The following is a 17,687-nucleotide window of genomic DNA, read 5'->3' as shown; positions in this document are numbered from 1 at the left end:
GCAGTCCTAATATTTCTGGAACTAAATACTAATTTTGTTAGGTTGTAGTTGAAATTAGCCCTTTTAAACGTATGGACACCAGTACTCACGTCATCGGGAACTAAGGTTGACTTCCATCAACAGGCTTTTGTACAGTGGGAGAGAAGGGCGTGTTTCATAGTTCTCAACCAATGTCTGTTCACTTGGGCGTGGCCACTGAGTGAGCATAGTTTCATCTTCTCACAAATAGTTTCAAATTTAAACATTTAAATTGCACAACAATTCCATGTGAATCTGATAACTAGAATGTGTAGACTTTCCAAGATACAATTTATGTCGTCCTATCATCAGATATAATGTCCCAGAGAACAACTGATCTGACATCATATTCTTTAAGTACCAAATGGACACTTTCAACTGGTTGAGAAGGGGAAATATTGTTCCATTCCCAAATCTTTTGATGTTACCATACTCTCTCTATGTTAACAAAAGGCTTTCCAAGAGTCCATTCTGTAGAGTGGAGAGAAAAGGGGGAAAGGTATTTATGGGGGGGGGGGGGGGGGGTCATAAACCTCACCCAACAGTGCAACGTCATGACACAATATTAACTAAAATATGCACAAAAATGTACCACTGTATATTAGGTTACATAATTCATTGGGCACATTCCTATTGTGCAGGAGACCTTTGAAATGTTCTGAGACATTCATTTCTCCCACGAAAGAGAGTTGTGGCTCCCATTCTCAATATGTTCAAACTGTGTAAAAGTATAATTTGATCAAGCCTTTCAACAATGAAAATAACAGAGTTTGTTTATCAGATTTCCACCTGTCGCTGAGTAAGAACTATTGCCCTGAGGTGCTGTGTTGCCATTATGTAACAGCCAATATAGAGCATTGTGGGACTGAACTGGAAAAGACTGGAGGAAAGAAAACTTTACCTTTCTCAAGAGATACGATCCATGAGGCAGAGAAGGAAGCCATAAAATCTTCATCTCACTGTGAGAGGAAACCTCAAGTCGTTGTTTGACAGCTAGACAGTCTAGTATTGAAAGACCGGAATTACAGGCATGTAATTTGATAGACAATAATACACAGAGGGGGTGGCTGTAAAAGTTAAAATGTTGTGGAATAAGAAAATATCCTGTGGCCCTTTAATATATATAGTAGACAAAGCAACAGATTGTGGATTTTGGCACAAACAAATAAATAATTGAGTAAAAATAAAAGTGTAAAATGTCATTTTACAAGGCCATGGTACACTCTCTTATCTTGCTGTGCCAATCAATGAAGAGCAAGCAAAGACAAAACCTAAATATTTTATTCACTGTGGTGGAGTGATATCAAGCCCTGTTGGAACCAAGCCCTCATCTGTCCCATGGGCCCGGACTTGCACTGTGCTAATGGATTTTGGATCAAGGGTGCAACTCTGGGCGGTTTGAAGATGCAATTATGCCAGTTATAGTGGTGCCACTGTAATATAAAAGCATCAGCAGGAGTGCAAATGATAATACACAGAACCCCACCAGTGTCCTGCATGATTGGTTAAATCACACAGCATCTCTGATCCAACCCACAATGGTCGTTCCTTTGTTGCCAACTGAGAAAAGAAGGGTTGTTCTGCCGCGAAACGTACAATAACAGTGATAGATAATCATTATCAAGATTATCGTGATTTCGGGAGCCGCAACACCTGTTGGGTTTTTGTTGATTATGATGAAGTGAGCGAGCAAAACAATCATATGGCTCTGTGCGCTGCAGGGCTAGAATTCATGCAGTGTCACCAGAGGATGCATTTTTCTTTATTATGCATGGTGTTTTTGGAACCAGAATTTGAATTTACAGGAGATGTTGAATATGGCGATTCTCCTTTTAAGCACAGGAAGCAGCCATTCACCAGCTTTTCAAGCTTAATAATGTCAAAATACATTCGGAATGGAGTTTCGCTGAGCAACTATCGTCTTTACTGCCGTTACAGACGGTATGTACTCCCCCCCCCAAAAAAGTTACATGCTCTGAAAAAATGCCAATACTTAAAAAATGCCTCAAGTATTGTTTTTGATCAAGTACGCATGCACCAAATCCACCTCTTGGGCACCTCCAATAAAATCCCTCATTAAAATGCAATAAGTAATGGAATTAAAATACACTACATAAAGCCTATCTAGAAATATACAATCACTGTAAAAACGTACCCTATACAGTGTTCAGAAAGTATTCACACCCCTTGACTTTTTCCACATTTTGTTGTGTTACAGCCGGAATTTAAAATGGATTAAATTGTGATTGTTTTACACTGGCCTACACACAATACCCCATAATGTCAAAGTGGAATTATGTTTGGAGAATTTATTTTACAAATGAATTAATAAGTCAATAAGTATTCAACCCCTTTGTTATGGCAAGCCTAAATAAGTTCAGGAGTAAAAATGTGCCTAACAAGTCACATAATACGTTGCATGAACTCACTTCGTGTGCAATAATAGTGTTTTTCAATGACTACCTCCTTTCTGTACCCCACACATATGTAAGGCCCCTCAGTCGAGCAGTGAATTTTAAACATAGAATCAACCACAGAAACCGGGGAGGTTTTCCAATGACTCGCAAAGAAGGGCACCTAAAAAAATCTGACATTGAAGCACCTTTGAGCATGGTGAAGTTATTAATTACACTTTGGATGGTGTATCAAAACACCCAGACACTACAAAGATACAGGCTTCCTTCCTAACTCAGTTGGCGGAGAGGAAGGAAACCACTCAGGGATTTCACCATGAGGCCAATGGTGACATAAAAAAGTTTAATGCCTGTGATAGGAGTACACTGAGGATGGATCAACAACATTGTAGTTACTCCACAATACTAAGGAAGCCTTGCAGTGGCAAACAAATTAACTGTTCTGAATACAAAGCATTACGTTTGGGGCAAATCCAACACATCACAGAGTACCACTCTTCATATTTTCAAGCATAGTGGTGGCTGCGTCATGTTATGGGTATACTTGTCACCGGCAAGGACTAGGGAGTTTTTTAGGACCAATAAAAACATTATATTTTATCTTACCTTTATTTAACTAGGCAAGTCAGTTAAGAACAAATTCTTAGAGCTAAGCACAAGCAAAATCTGCTGCTTTCCAACAGACACTAGGAGACAAATTCCCCTTCAGCAGTACAATAACCTAAAACACAAGGCGCTACGTTTTATAAAGAGCCTGTCGTACTGCATTTTATTATTTTGTGCAAAGCGTGCAAAACAAGACATGGTGTCAGAGTAAAAGGACTAAAAGATGGATTTTGCTGGAGTTCCTATACCTCAAATGGACTTACCCGATGCATGGCGTAAGTTCAAACAGCATGTGGAGCTAATGTTCACAGGTCCTCTGAAGGAAAGAGGAGAAGAGAAAGAGTGCAGCTACCTGCTCCTGTGGATTGGTGAAAATGGACATTTACCAAGGCTGAATCAAAAGTACTGACAACATACTACCACCGTTTTGAAGCATATGTTGTGCCAAAGACCAATACGATTTTTTTCTAGGTACAAATTCCATGAGAAAGTACAGGGAGCTAGCGAATCATTTGAACAGTTTTGACTGAGCTGCATCTGCTTGTGAAAGACTGTGATTACGCAAACAATGATGAGATGGTCAGGGACCGTATTGTATTTGGAATGCACTCACCACGAGTGAGAGAGAAACTTTAGAATTATTGGGTCTGAGCTAACGCTGGACAAAGCTATCGACATAGCCAGATCTCACGAGCTAGCACAGGCTCAGATGAAATCCATTTCGGGCTACAGCATGAGTGCATTAAGCAGTGCACCCAGTCAGGCAGACATCAAAGCACACCTCCGGTGCCCAGAGAGCTTGCTCAGAATGGAGAGTGACAGAACTCCAAAACAGAGCGACACAGACTCAAAACCCCCCAAAACATGTGGATATTGTGGATACAAAGTGCATGGCGAACAAGAAAATTTCCCAGCTAAAGTCAAACAGTGTACTAAATGTGGAAAATGGAATCACTTTGTAAAAGCGTGCAAATCTTACCGTGGGAAAATAGTACACACAGTGAGTGAAGATGAAATCAAAGAGTCAATCAAATAGTCAAATGCTGATTAACTGTTACTGATTCAGTGGCACAGAAAAGTTGGATGTCAGATACAGAGCAAGCCTTTGCTGACATTGAGATAGGAACAGAAGGCACAGAGCTCAAGTTCAAACTAGACACTGGTGCACAAGTAAACATTATTCCTCTGAAAAAGTACCACAGCTTGACATCTGAGTGCGAGCTACAGCCCACCACCATAATCAGTCAGTCTGCGCGTGGTGAACAGCTCCTAGTAAAAGGCACATGCAAATGCAAATATAAGCAAAGTGACATGATGTTGGACTTCTACGTTGTTGACATTCGAGGACCTGCAGTGCTAGGTCTTAATGCATGTTTAGACATGGACCTCATCAAGCTAGTTTTATCGGTGACAGCACCAGTAGAGACAAAGAATGTAATGGATGATTTTGCTGGTGTTTTTACAGGAAGAGGACTATTCCCAGGAGAATGTACCATTCACCTTGACCCAGATGCAACCGCTGTGGTCTACCCACCGAGAAAGAGTATATCTCAACCCAAGAGACTTGAACAAGGCTATCAAACGCCCCCATTATCCCTTACCGACGCTAGATGACATTACACACAAGCTAGTCGGAGCACACTACTTCAGTGTCATGGACTCCAAATCAGGCTACTGGGCTATTAAGCTCACAGAAGAGTAATCTAAGCTCACAACGGATGCTACAGGTTTTGTCACCTGCTTTTTGGGATTGTCTCAACCCAAGATGAGTTTCAGCGAAAGATCGACAAGATGTACGAAGGCCTTGACAGAGTTGTGGCAATTGTGGACGACATCCTTGTCTATGGTTGAACCACAGAAGACCAGGACAGAAACCTCCGTGAGATGCTGCAAAGGTCCCGTGAGAGAGGAATCCGGCTCAACCCTGAGAAGAGCACAGTCAGCGCTACAGAGGTCAGCTACTTACAGGTCAGCTACTCGGACATCTAATTACAGCGAAAGGAATCAAGCCAGATCCACGGAAGATCTCAGCCATAAAGGAAAATGGAGCCACCAAAGAACCAAGCAGAGATGGAAACTGTGCTTGGCATGGTCAACTACTTAGCCAAATTTGCACCCAGCCTCTCCAATGCAAACGTACCCCTGCATCAGCTGCTAAAGCAGTCCAGTGAGTCCCTCTGGGTCAAGCAACACGACATTGCTTTCCAGAAAGTGAAAGACTTGGACCAATCCTTGAATACAATGACCCCAACAAAGTGGACGCGTCGAAGTTTGGACTAGGTGCAGTGCTACTGCAAGAAGGAAAGCCCATCAGCTACGCTTCAAAATGCAATCAACTATGCTCAAATCAAAAAGGAGCTGTACACTGTTTTGTTTGGATGTAAGCGTTTCCCTCAGTACATCTATGGACAACAAGTCATTGTGGAATCCGACCACAAGCCCCTTGAGTCAATCATGAGGAAACCGCTACCCGCAGCCCCGCCAAGGATACAGAGAATGATCCTTCAACTACAAAAATACAACTTCACAATGTGAAGGAGATCCGAGCGGAAACAGAAAAGGACACAACTCACACAGCTGAGGAATGTCATACGGGATGGACGGCCTAAGGAGAGGAGAAAATACCCTCTGAGCATCTGAGTTCTGGAACCATCATGATGAACTTTCACAGATCAATGGAATGGAGAAAATCATAATTCCTACCAGTCTTAGAGAAGAGATTTTGACAAAGATCCATGCTGGACACATGGGCATGGAAAAGAGCAAACAGAGAGTACGGGACATTTTGTTTTGGCCCGGAATGTGCAAACAAATAGAAGACATTGTTGGTAAATGCCCTACCTGTCTTGAACAACGCTCCTCAAACACCAAAGTGCCAATGTTACCTCACCTTATCCCAGACCGACCCTGGCAGGTCGTGGCAACCGATTTGTTCACATGGAACAACTAGGGCTACATCTTACCAGTGGATTACTATAGAAGATACTTCGAACTTGACAAGCTTCACAGCACCACATCTGCAGCTGTGATCCACAAGCTGAAATCAGCCTTTGCCAGGCATGGCATTGTAGACTTTAAGATCTGACAATGGCCCCTGTTACAAATCAAAGGAGTTTGAATCCAACACAAAATCATTGGATTTCACACGTCACCACAAGACCACATTACCCTTAAAGTAATGGCTTTGCGGAAAAATCTGTGCATATTGCTAATTCACTCATGGACAAAGCAAAAGCTGACAAGAGAGACTACTACCTCAGCCTCCTTGAGTACCACAACATTCTTTGGACATCTTAAAATCACCAGCCCAGTTGCTGATGAGACGCAGACTTCGCTCCATCTTTCCCAGCATCAACCAGCAGCTGCAACCTGAGGTCGTCAGCTACAAGGAAATGCATGCAACAACACCAAAAGCGATACTTTGACAGGTCAGCTAGACCACTACCACCATTGAATAACGGAAAGTCAGTTAGAATCCAGGGGCATGGCTACTGGAAGCCAGTAGTTGTCATCCAGCTAGCTGACAATGAACAAGTTCCACAGACATGTGACAGAAATTGAATAATGTGTCCCTGAACAAAGGGGGGGGGGGGGGGGTGGGGGGGGGGTCAAAATCAAAAGTAACAGTCAGTATATGGTGTAGCCACCAGCTGCATTAAGTACTGCAGTGCATCTCCTCCTCATGGACTGCACCAGATTTGCCTGTGAGATGTTACCCCACTCTTCCATCAAGGCACCTGCAAGTTCCCGGACACCTGCAAGTTCCCGGGCATTTCTGGGGGTAATGGCCCTAGCCCTCACCCTCCGATCCAACAGGTCCCAGACGTGCTCAATGGGATTGAGATTCGGGCTCTTCGCTGGCCATGGGAGAACAGTGACATTCCTGTCTTGCAGGAAATCACGCACAGTATGGCTGGTGGCATTGTCATGCTGGAGGGTCATGTCAGCATGAGCCAGCAGGAAGGGTACCACATGAGGGAGGAGGATGTCTTCCCTGTAACGCACAGCGTTGAGATTGCCTGCAATGACAACAAGCTCAGTCCGATGATGCTATGACACACCGCCCCAGACCATGACGGACCCTCCACCTCCAAATCGATCCCGCTCCAGAGTACAGGCCTCCGAGTAACGCTCATTCCTTCAACGATAAACGTGAATCCGACCATCACCCCTGGTGAGACAAAACTGCAACTCATCAGTGAAGAGCACTTTTTACATTTACATTTACATTTAAGTCATTTAGCAGACGCTCTTATCCAGAGCGACTTACAAATTGGTGCATTCACCTTATGACATCCAGTGGAACAGCCACTTTACAATAGTGCATCTAAATCTTTTAAGGGGGGGGGGGGGGGGGGGGTCAGAAGGATTGCTTTATCCTATCCTAGGTATTCCTTAAAGAGGTGGGGTTTCAGGTGTCTCCGGAAGGTGGTGATTGACTCCGCTGTCCTGGCGTCGTGAGGGAGTTTGTTCCACCATTGGGGTGCCAGAGCAGCGAACAGTTTTGACTGGGCTGAGCGGGAACTGTACTTCCTCAGTGGTAGGGAGGCGAGCAGGCCAGAGGTGGATGAACGCAGTGCCCTTGTTTGGGTGTAGGGCCTGATCAGAGCCTGAAGGTACTGAGGTGCCGTTCCCCTCACAGCTCCGTAGGCAAGCACCATGGTCTTGTAGCGGATGCGAGCTTCAACTGGAAGCCAGTGGAGAGAGCGGAGGAGCGGGGTGACGTGAGAGAACTTGGGAAGGTTGAACACCAGACGGGCTGCGGCGTTCTGGATGAGTTGTAGGGGTTTAATGGCACAGGCAGGGAGCCCAGCCAACAGCGAGTTGCAGTAATCCAGACGGGAGATGACAAGTGCCTGGATTAGGACCTGCGCCGCTTCCTGTGTGAGGCAGGGTCGTACTCTGCGGATGTTGTAGAGCATGAACCTACAGGAACGGGCCACCGCCTTGATGTTAGTTGAGAACGACAGGGTGTTGTCCAGGATCACGCCAAGGTTCTTAGCGCTCTGGGAGGAGGACACAATGGAGTTGTCAACCGTGATGGCGAGATCATGGAACGGGCAGTCCTTCCCCGGGAGGAAGAGCAGCTCCGTCTTGCCGAGGTTCAGCTTGAGGTGGTGATCCGTCATCCACACTGATATGTCTGCCAGACATGCAGAGATGCGATTCGCCACCTGGTCATCAGAAGGGGGAAAGGAGAAGATTAATTGTGTGTCGTCTGCATAGCAATGATAGGAGAGACCATGTGAGGTTATGACAGAGCCAAGTGACTTGGTGTATAGCGAGAATAGGAGAGGGCCTAGAACAGAGCCCTGGGGGACACCAGTGGTGAGAGCACGTGGTGAGGAGACAGATTCTCGCCACGCCACCTGGTAGGAGCGACCTGTCAGGTAGGACGCAATCCAAGCGTGGGCCGCGCCGGAGATGCCCAACTCGGAGAGGGTGGAGAGGAGGATCTGATGGTTCACAGTATCGAAGGCAGCCGATAGGTCTAGAAGGATGAGAGCAGAGGAGAGAGAGTTAGCTTTAGCAGTGCGGAGCGCCTCCGTGATACAGAGAAGAGCAGTCTCAGTTGAATGACTAGTCTTGAAACCTGACTGATTTGGATCAAGAAGGTCATTCTGAGAGAGATAGCAGGAGAGCTGGCCAAGGACGGCAGTCCTGTCTGGTGGTGCGACTGTGGGTTTGTGCTGTTAGTGTCTTAACGACGGTTCCACAGGTGCATGTTCATTAATTGTTTATGGTTCATTGAACAAGCATGGGAAACATTGTTTAAACTCTTTACAATGAAGATCTGTGAAGTTATTTGGATTTTTACGAATTATCTTTGAAAGACAGGGCCCTGAAAAAGGAACATTTCTTTTTTTGCTGAGTTTATTTGTCCCCTTATTTTAGGCACTAAACTATCTCCATATCTCTCCTATCTCTCTACGGTGTACTTAAAAAAAAAAAAAAATGGTCCTGGGGACCTTCAGATGAGTCTTATAAGGCGTGTGGGCGTCGTAGAGCAAAACAGAGAACACGTTTGTGTTCATGAAACTCTCAGCTTTCAATATAGTGGTAATAATAGTCTCATGTTCTGACAAACACCACTTTAGCTCTGCCACCATTCACTGCAGATATCAGTGATATCAGCAGATGCGGTGGATTGAGATGCAGCCCATGCAAAAAAACATCTCCAGTTTAAACAGATGGATTTTGATGGGGATTTTTTTAAATTAAGTTAATTCGATTTCCGTGGGGGCGCAACCATTGTAGGCCAAGGGTTAAGGACTGGGAAGTTTTTCCAGGATAAAAAAAGAAACTGAATGGAGTTAAGCACAGGCAAAATCCTAGAGGAAAACCTGGTTCAGTCTGCTTTCCACCAGACACTGGGTGATGAATTCAGCGGGACAATAACCTAAAACACAAGGCCAAAACTTTACTGGAGTTGCTTACCAAGAAGACAGTGAATGTTCCTAAGTGGCTTGAAAATAATTTAAAAAAAGAATAATGGGCAAATGTTGCACAATCCAGGTGTAGAAAGCTCTTAGAGACTAACCCAGAAAGACTCACAGCTGAAAATCACTGCCAAAGGTGATTCTAACATGTATTGACTCAGGGGGTTGAATACTTATCCAATCAAGCTATATTAGTGTTTAATTTTTCATAAATCTTTTACAAAAGTTAAAATTTTTCTTCCAATTTGACAGAGTATTTTGTGTAGATTGTAGACAAAACAATTCAAATTAAATCCATTTGAATCCCACTATGTAACACAACAAAATGTGGAAAAAGTCAAGGGGTGTGAATACTTTCTGAAGCGACTGTATTGTCTACTTAATCTACTTACATTAAATAGTATTGCTTTCCATGTAACGTGGGAGAAACAACAGATTGATATGACGTTCATACACTGTTGTAGGTGATAAAATCAATGACCTTTCCTGCTGCTGGATAAGCCGACCTGTGCATGGCAGTAATGACAGATTTTATTGGAGGTGCAAAAGAGGTGCCGTAACTGTAGTAATGACAGTAATGAAGATAGTTGCTCAGCGAAACTCCATTCTTTGGTAAGTAGAAAACATATTTTGACATTATTGAGCATGAAAAGCTGGTGAATAGCAAGTTGAATGGCTGCTTCCTGGGCTTAAAGGAACATTCCATATTCAAGTTATCCTTTAAACCCAAATTCTGGTTCAGGTGTTTGTGTGAAAACATTGGACATGTCCTAAATAGTAGGCCGTTTAAGTATGCGAAAAAATAAAGTTTTATTGTATGTGACATTTGAAAATCAAGTATACTTTAAACACACGGATGTCATACTCATTTATGCTTTGACAACAGCTGATTAATTATATGAGGATGCGTTACCGAAAGCAACGAATAGCAGGAAACAACGCAAACGTGCATGACATAATCAGTACGCAAAAACATAACATTTTATAGTATGTGAATTTTCGAAAATCGAGTATGGTTTAAATGCCACAATGTTATACTCATTTCGGCTTTTCATCGAGTAGAATTAGCTGCACACACCCACAATGCATTTTGCTCCCGAGTGGCGCAGCAGTCTAAGGCACTGCATCGCAGTGCTAGAAGCGTCACTACAGACCCGGGATCACAACCGGCCGTGATCGGGAGTCCAATAGGGCGGCGCACAATTGACCCAGCGTCATCCGGGTTAGGGGAGGGTATGGCCGGGGGGGCCTTTACAATTAGGCCATCATTGTAAATAAGAATTTGTTCTTAACTGACTTGCCGAGTTAAATAAAGGTAAACATTTTTTATTAATTTAAAAAAATTGGATTGTTAAGGTGAAACAGTAACGAGTGCAGATAACCTGTTATGGTGAAAGTAATGGTAATGTGCAATGAAACTAGCTAGACCCATTCAGGCTGTAACCGTTCAGGTAGAAACTAATATTGCACAGTACAATCAGCTCAAAACAGATAAACTGATGTGACAAATCAGGAGAACTGGAAGAAAAGAGAAGTGTTGGGACCAGCATGGCTGTGGAAAATAGGAATGTAGGCTCCCACATTACTAACCTTAGCTACTGGCAGTGCATAGTGCAGTAGCAAGAGAGCTAACTATGGCCACATGACATACTCAAAACCTTATTTGCGGTGTTTTCCCTTGAATTAAACGCCTGGTATTGTCACCAGACCCTGCAACAGTTTGAACACAAGCCCTGGTATTTACAACAAGTAGCTAGCTAACTAGGCTAATGCTAAATATGAAGTTGTCGCTCAACAACAGCAAGCAAGAAACCCTATTGCTAGCATTACTTTCGAACAGTTATAACTTCTAGTCCTACTAAAGCACGTAGCTAGCTAGCTAAAGGCACGGCAGGCAGCAAGGTGCAAATCTGTATTCCTATTTTCAATGACGGCCTAGGGACAGTGGGTTAACTGCCTTGTTCAGGGGCAGAACGACAGATTTGTACCTGGTCAGCTCGGGGATTCGATCTTGCAACCTTTCGGTTACTAGTCCAACGCTCTAACCACTATCTACAGAAAGTTCAGACAACTCTACTTTGCTCATGTTTTGGTTAATGTTGTACGCGTCTTTTCGAGATCTACTTGAAGGAGTGTGAGCTGGAGGGGCAGCTGTCACCTGCATGGGTGAAAAGAAGTGGAAGAACCATAAGCAAAAATACATGGTACGCTACTGTTATTTTGACATTTATTGCTGTGCTGTAGTTGGCTAATAAAGTTCCCATTTTCTCTGAGAGCAACATCAATTTCCCATCTATTTCCTATGCTTCTTGTAAGTGTGAATATATATACACGGAGTGTATAAAACATTATGAACACCTTTCCACAGTTTCCTGTGTGTATCAAGAATGGTCCACCACCTAAAAGACATCCAGCCAACTTGACATGACTGTGGGAAGCATTGGAGTCAACATGAGCCAGCATTCCTGTGGAACGCTTGACACCTTGTAGAGTCCATGGCCCGACGAATTGAGGCTGTTCTGAAGGCAAAAGGGGGTACAACTCAATACTCAGTGTACATGTTAGAAAGGTGCAAGTATTCAATAGAAATGTACTGCAATTGGCATAATACCTTTTACAGGGCTTTAAATGTAGTATGTTTGATGCCGAAAGATTACAATTTCCAATATTTTTCAGGAGTTGAAAGCTCCCTCCAGTCAACACGGAGGGATGGGAGGCCAGAGCCATATCCTGGAAATGATATATGCTGATGGATGAAGCGCTGAGGGGCTGCCACTCCATCACCCCACCGGTCATCATCTCCTCCTCTCCCTTCCGGAAGGGTCCAGATGTGGATGCTGGAAAAGGAGTGGGAGGTGACTGCTAGGGAAGCACGACTTATGGACATTTGAGGCCATGATTAAGAAGTAGTTTTATGTATTTTGTAAAGTTAGATGAAGTGCTTTTTTTCCTTACCCAAAGTGAATTGCTGTTCTCCTTAAAGTGTTTATTGTTTGTAATAAAACAACATATTTGATATTGGTACATCTATTGTTGGTGGGTTTAACTTTCAACATAAAAAATGCACTCGCACATCCGAGCTATCTTGTTGCAGGTGCATGGTAACAATTAGATAAGTTGAAAAAAAAAATAATAACCTGCACACTGCTCTTGCTAGTAATAGTTAACTTATTGAAGCTTACATGTTGGCATCTTGGCCTTTAATCAGAGCTTTTTGCTCTACTAAACTAAATAAACCTTTGTAACTTTGTTATAATAATAATTTATTACATTTCGATAGCGCTTTTCATAATCTCAATGCGCATCAAAAGCAAAAAAACAAGCAATAACTCGTCATGTGTAACCTGGAAATAGTTGGCTAGGTCAACCAATAAGAGGCCAAGTCTGAGTGCATGCATCCTTCCAAAGATGGAGTTCATGGCTTGATCAGAGAAAGGTGGTCAGGGAGATGGTTGATGAAGATGGAGTCTGGTGATTATCTTGTAGAGGGCTAGATACTCGGGGAACCAGCCTGATTCGTGTATAACTTCACAGTATATGGCACCCACTTAGGTGATGCTTCAGCAGCTTTTGGCGGCAGAAAACTCAACACACAGTTCAGAGTAGTAGCCAGTCGTCCTCATTACGAGCCCTCTGCCTCAGCACTGCATTCCTTTACTGCATCTCCCATTCCTCTTGAGCTTCAGGTGACTCTCCAATAGACACAAGCTTAGGCCTACGGTTAACTCAAGTTTACTCCAAATACGTAAACTACTTAGCTAACGTTAGCCCAAAACAACAACATTCTGGTGCTCCGCTATAGTGAAAGGTCACTGGATGGGGCTACAGGCGATCCTTCTTGCTTCATATGCGAAGCCATAGCTGATGGTGTGTTCAAGACAACAAGGAACTCACTGGTCCCACCGGGAAAAATCGTTTTGAACGGCCATCCAACTCGCAAATACAAGTTGGAAACGTGGGCATCATCCTAGAGCTCCGACTTCTCCATCCTGAAGATGACTGACACCGTAATATTTCCCAGTCTGAGCTCGTTTTTTCTGTGTTCCCAATTGTCTTGAACGCACCAAAAGTAGTACGTTGCGGATTTGGCATACTGCATACGTTTTACTAAACAGTATGCGCTAAATAGTACGTAGTATGATTTGTACACAGTATGCAGTTTAAGTAAGTAGTAGGCAAGCCAGATTTAGGACATGGCCATTCTTTTACCGTGAATAAATTAATATTCTTACCCAAAAATTGGATATGTAGAGTAACAATTACAAGTAGAAAATGGTACATGACGAATCAAGAAACAATCTATGGATTCAATAAAAGGTTGTCAAGAGTGCAGTTCGCTTGTCGACAATGCGCCTTGATTGAATCCCGGCCCATGAAAGGGCATCATCAAATAACAGTATAAATACATTTACTTGGAAGATAGTGGAAAAGAGAGTTTTCTAGAGGTCACTTTGTCTCTAAGAGCCTTTGTTTTCAAAGGTAGGTCAAGGATTATTCTCAAGGTGTGTGTTAATATCTTCGCTCCTGGAAACAGGTTGATAGGGCCTGGGATGAGGGCTTTTGCAGATTGTTGTAGCAGATATATGTCCTTACAGTGAAATTGTTTTTTTCCCAAAGGTTTCCTGTTGTAGATTTTGAACCATCCCACTGGGCACAGACATCATTTCAAAGTCTATTTGGGTGACAAATAAATGTAAGGGAATTTAGTCTATGACTTTTTGCAAATCCAATCAGTTTCCCACACTGATTCAATGTCATCAGATTACATTTTTTGTTGAAAGAACATGGAAACAATGTTAATGCAACCAGTTTTTGCCCAGTAGGAGGCTACAAATAAATATAGTTGAGACATTGCAGACACTTTAAAATGTCCAAGACATCTCAGGTTATACAGTGATGGTGATTTGATTAAAGTTGTGTTAGGCTCTTTTAAAGTCTGTCTGTGACTGTGTGATGTGAGAAAAATCCAAAATGTGGTTTACTATTCGACATTGTGCATAATTTTTTTTTCAGTCCTGTACCTCAACTGTTTTAAAGCGCTCCAAAGACTTTGATTACTGTAGAGGGAAGTAGCGAGAGAACGGCTTTGATAGCTGTCACTGAAATGCCACTCAAACCAAGGAGCCATGTGTATTCACAAAATAAATCAAAAAGTACAGTATACTATATCTGTTTTTTTGTTGTTGTTGTTTTTTTTACTTCTCAATGGTAGGCATATGTCTTTACCTTTGATAGCCTGGCAAAAAATATTTCTCAAAATAAACATATTCAGAACCCAATAAAAGTCACTATTTTCACTTCAGAAAAGTGTAACTTTTTGGAGGGGAATGTATTCAGAAAAGCTTGGGCTTCTGTTCCCACTGAGGCATTTAGTATATAAAGTGCATTCTGAAAGTATTCAGACCCCTTCACTTTTTCCACATTTTGTTACGTTACAACCTTACTCTAAAATTGATTAAATCGTTTCCCCCCCTCATCAATCTTCACACAACACCCCATAATGATGAAGCAATCGATTGAATTTACCACAGGTGGACTCCAATCAAGTTGTAGAAACATCAAGGATGATTAATGGAAACAGGACGCACCTGATCTCAATTTCGAGTCTCCTAGCAAAGGGTCTGAATACTTATGTAAATATGGTATCAGTTTTTTATTTTAATTTTATAAATTAGCAAACATTTCTAAAAACCTGTTTTCACCTTGTCATTATGGGGTATTGTGTGTAGATTGAGGAGAAAAACATTTAATCAATTTTAGAACAAGGCTGTAACGTAACAAAATGTAGAAAAAGGGAAGGGGTCTGAATACTTTCCGAATGCACTGTATATCCTGTTGATTGACAACAACAGAAAATGATAAATGACTGGTAAATTACCTGTGCCATGACAGTTGGTTGGCTTGATGACCAGTAAGAGTCAATTTATAGTTTTTAGAGTTAAAGGGATAGTTTCAAACTAAAAACTTCTACTCCGGTGAATTGTACTCCAGTGAATCACAAGCATGTCAGCTGGTAAACCCTGTACAATTGTGTTTTATTAAAATAACTTTTTCTTCAATAATTTTTGTGCAAATTAGATATGTGGATTACCCAAAGCATTCTCTCATTATCCTAAACTCAGCCTCTAGTTTGATTCACTAGCTTATCTGAAGGTGCATCTGAGCAGCCAGTGTCACGTTTTCACCGAGACATGACTGGAATCTCACTGTCAGGGACGTGTAATGCGGGAGCACAAAGTTTGACAGTATTATACCAGCAGGCCCTTGGTTGAGAATAAACACACATGAGAGAAATGGAACTGCCGATCACTGTTGTCACGGATTGACGGAGGAGGTATGTGTTTGAATAGTCATGCCATTTTCTCAACATAATGAGCAATGTCATGTCAAATGTCAACGTCTCAGAGAGCTGAAGTCCCTCCTGCGAAGAGCATCGCAATAGAGGGAACTACTGACTGCGGGCAAAATGAAAATCAAGTACAGTACAGCTCAATAAGGTTATTTTTAAACAGATTATGCAAGTCAATGAATTCCAAAAAGTCCTCACCAAAATGTCTTCCAAACAAAATATGTGCAAGTTTAATCAGTAGCAGCAGCAGGGGCAGACAGCTAGCTTACATGTTCAGTTCCCTAGACCCTAGGATCATCTCAATTCCTCCCTCTCACTGGTGTACCTGTCAGATACAAGCATAGATGACAGCATCAGACAAAAGCCTCCCTTCCTCTTGCTTGGTAGAACACTAAGAAGGATTTGGAAGGCATCCAGTGCAGCACATCTGGGGAAGCAGGTGGTGGAGAGGAAGGCCCTGGGGAGCAGCCAGAGGAAAGGGCCTGGCCCGTGGGCAGCCTACAGGTGCCTCTGCTGTCATGGCTAAAGTGACAGGCAGAGTGTCTTTAGGTCCCTTTGATAATGCCATACCTAAGCCCTCCTCGCACTCTAGCCCACTGCGAGGCAGCTACAGTGCATTGGGAAAGTATTCAGACCCCATTACTTTTTCCACATTCTGTTACGTTACAGCCTTATTCTAAAATGTATTAAATAAAAATACATTCCTCATCAATCTACACAAAATACCCCATAATGACAAAGCGAAAACAGGTTCTTAGAAATGTTTGCAAATGTTTTACCTTATTTACATAAGTATTCAGACCCTTTGCTATGATACTCGAAATTGAGCTCAGGTGCAACCTGTTTCCATTGATCATCCTTGAGATGTTTCTACAACTTGATTGGAGTCCACCTGTGGTAAATTCAATTGATTGGACATGATTTGGAAAGGCACACACCATATAAGGTCCCACATTTGACAGTTCATGTCAGAACAAAAACCAAGTCATAAGGTCGAAGGAATAGTCCATAGAGCTCCGAGACAGGATTGGATTGTGTCCACCAATCAGGCCTTTATGGTAGAGTGGCCAGGCGGAAGCCAGTCCACAGTAAAAGGCACCTAAAGGAAAACTCAGCTTGGAGTTTTCCAAAAGGCACCTACAGGTCTCTCAGACCATGAGAAACAAGATTCTCTGGTATGATGAAACCAAGATTGAGCTCTTTGGCCTGAATGCCAAGCGTCACGTCTGGAGGAAACCTGGCATCCTCCCTACGGTGAAGCATGGTGATGGCAGCATCATACTGTGGGGATGTTTTTCAGCGGCAGGGACTGGGAGACTAGTCAGGATCGAGGAAAAGAAGAACGGAGCAAAGTACAGAGAGATCCTTGATGAAAATCTGCTCCAGTGTGCTCAGGACCTCAGACTGGGGCGAAGGTTCACCTTCCAACAGGACAACGACCCTAAGCATACAGCGAAGACAATGCAGGAGTGGCTTTGGGACAAGTCTCTGAATGTCATTGAGTGGCCCAGCCAGAGCTGACAGAGCTTGAGAGGATCTGCAGAGAAGAATGGGGAAAAACTCCCCAAATACAGGTGTGCCAAGCTTGTAGCGTCATACCCAAGAAGACTCAAGGTTGTAATCGCTGCCAAAGGTGCTTCAACAAAGTACTGAGTAAAGGGTCTGAATACTTATGTAAAAGTGATATTTCATTTTTGTATATATTTTTTTTATAGATACATTTGCAAACATTTGTAAAAATCTGTCTTTGCATTGTCATTATGGGGTATTGTGTGTAGAATGATAAAAACAAAACTACTTAATACATTTTAGAATAAGGCTGTAACTAACAAAATGTGGAAAAGTCAAGGGGTCTGAATA

The sequence above is a fragment of the Salvelinus namaycush genome, chromosome 16, assembly GCF_016432855.1.
Source record: "Salvelinus namaycush isolate Seneca chromosome 16, SaNama_1.0, whole genome shotgun sequence".
Lineage (NCBI taxonomy): Eukaryota > Metazoa > Chordata > Actinopteri > Salmoniformes > Salmonidae > Salvelinus > Salvelinus namaycush.
Note: the sequence above shows the minus strand (reverse complement) of the source record.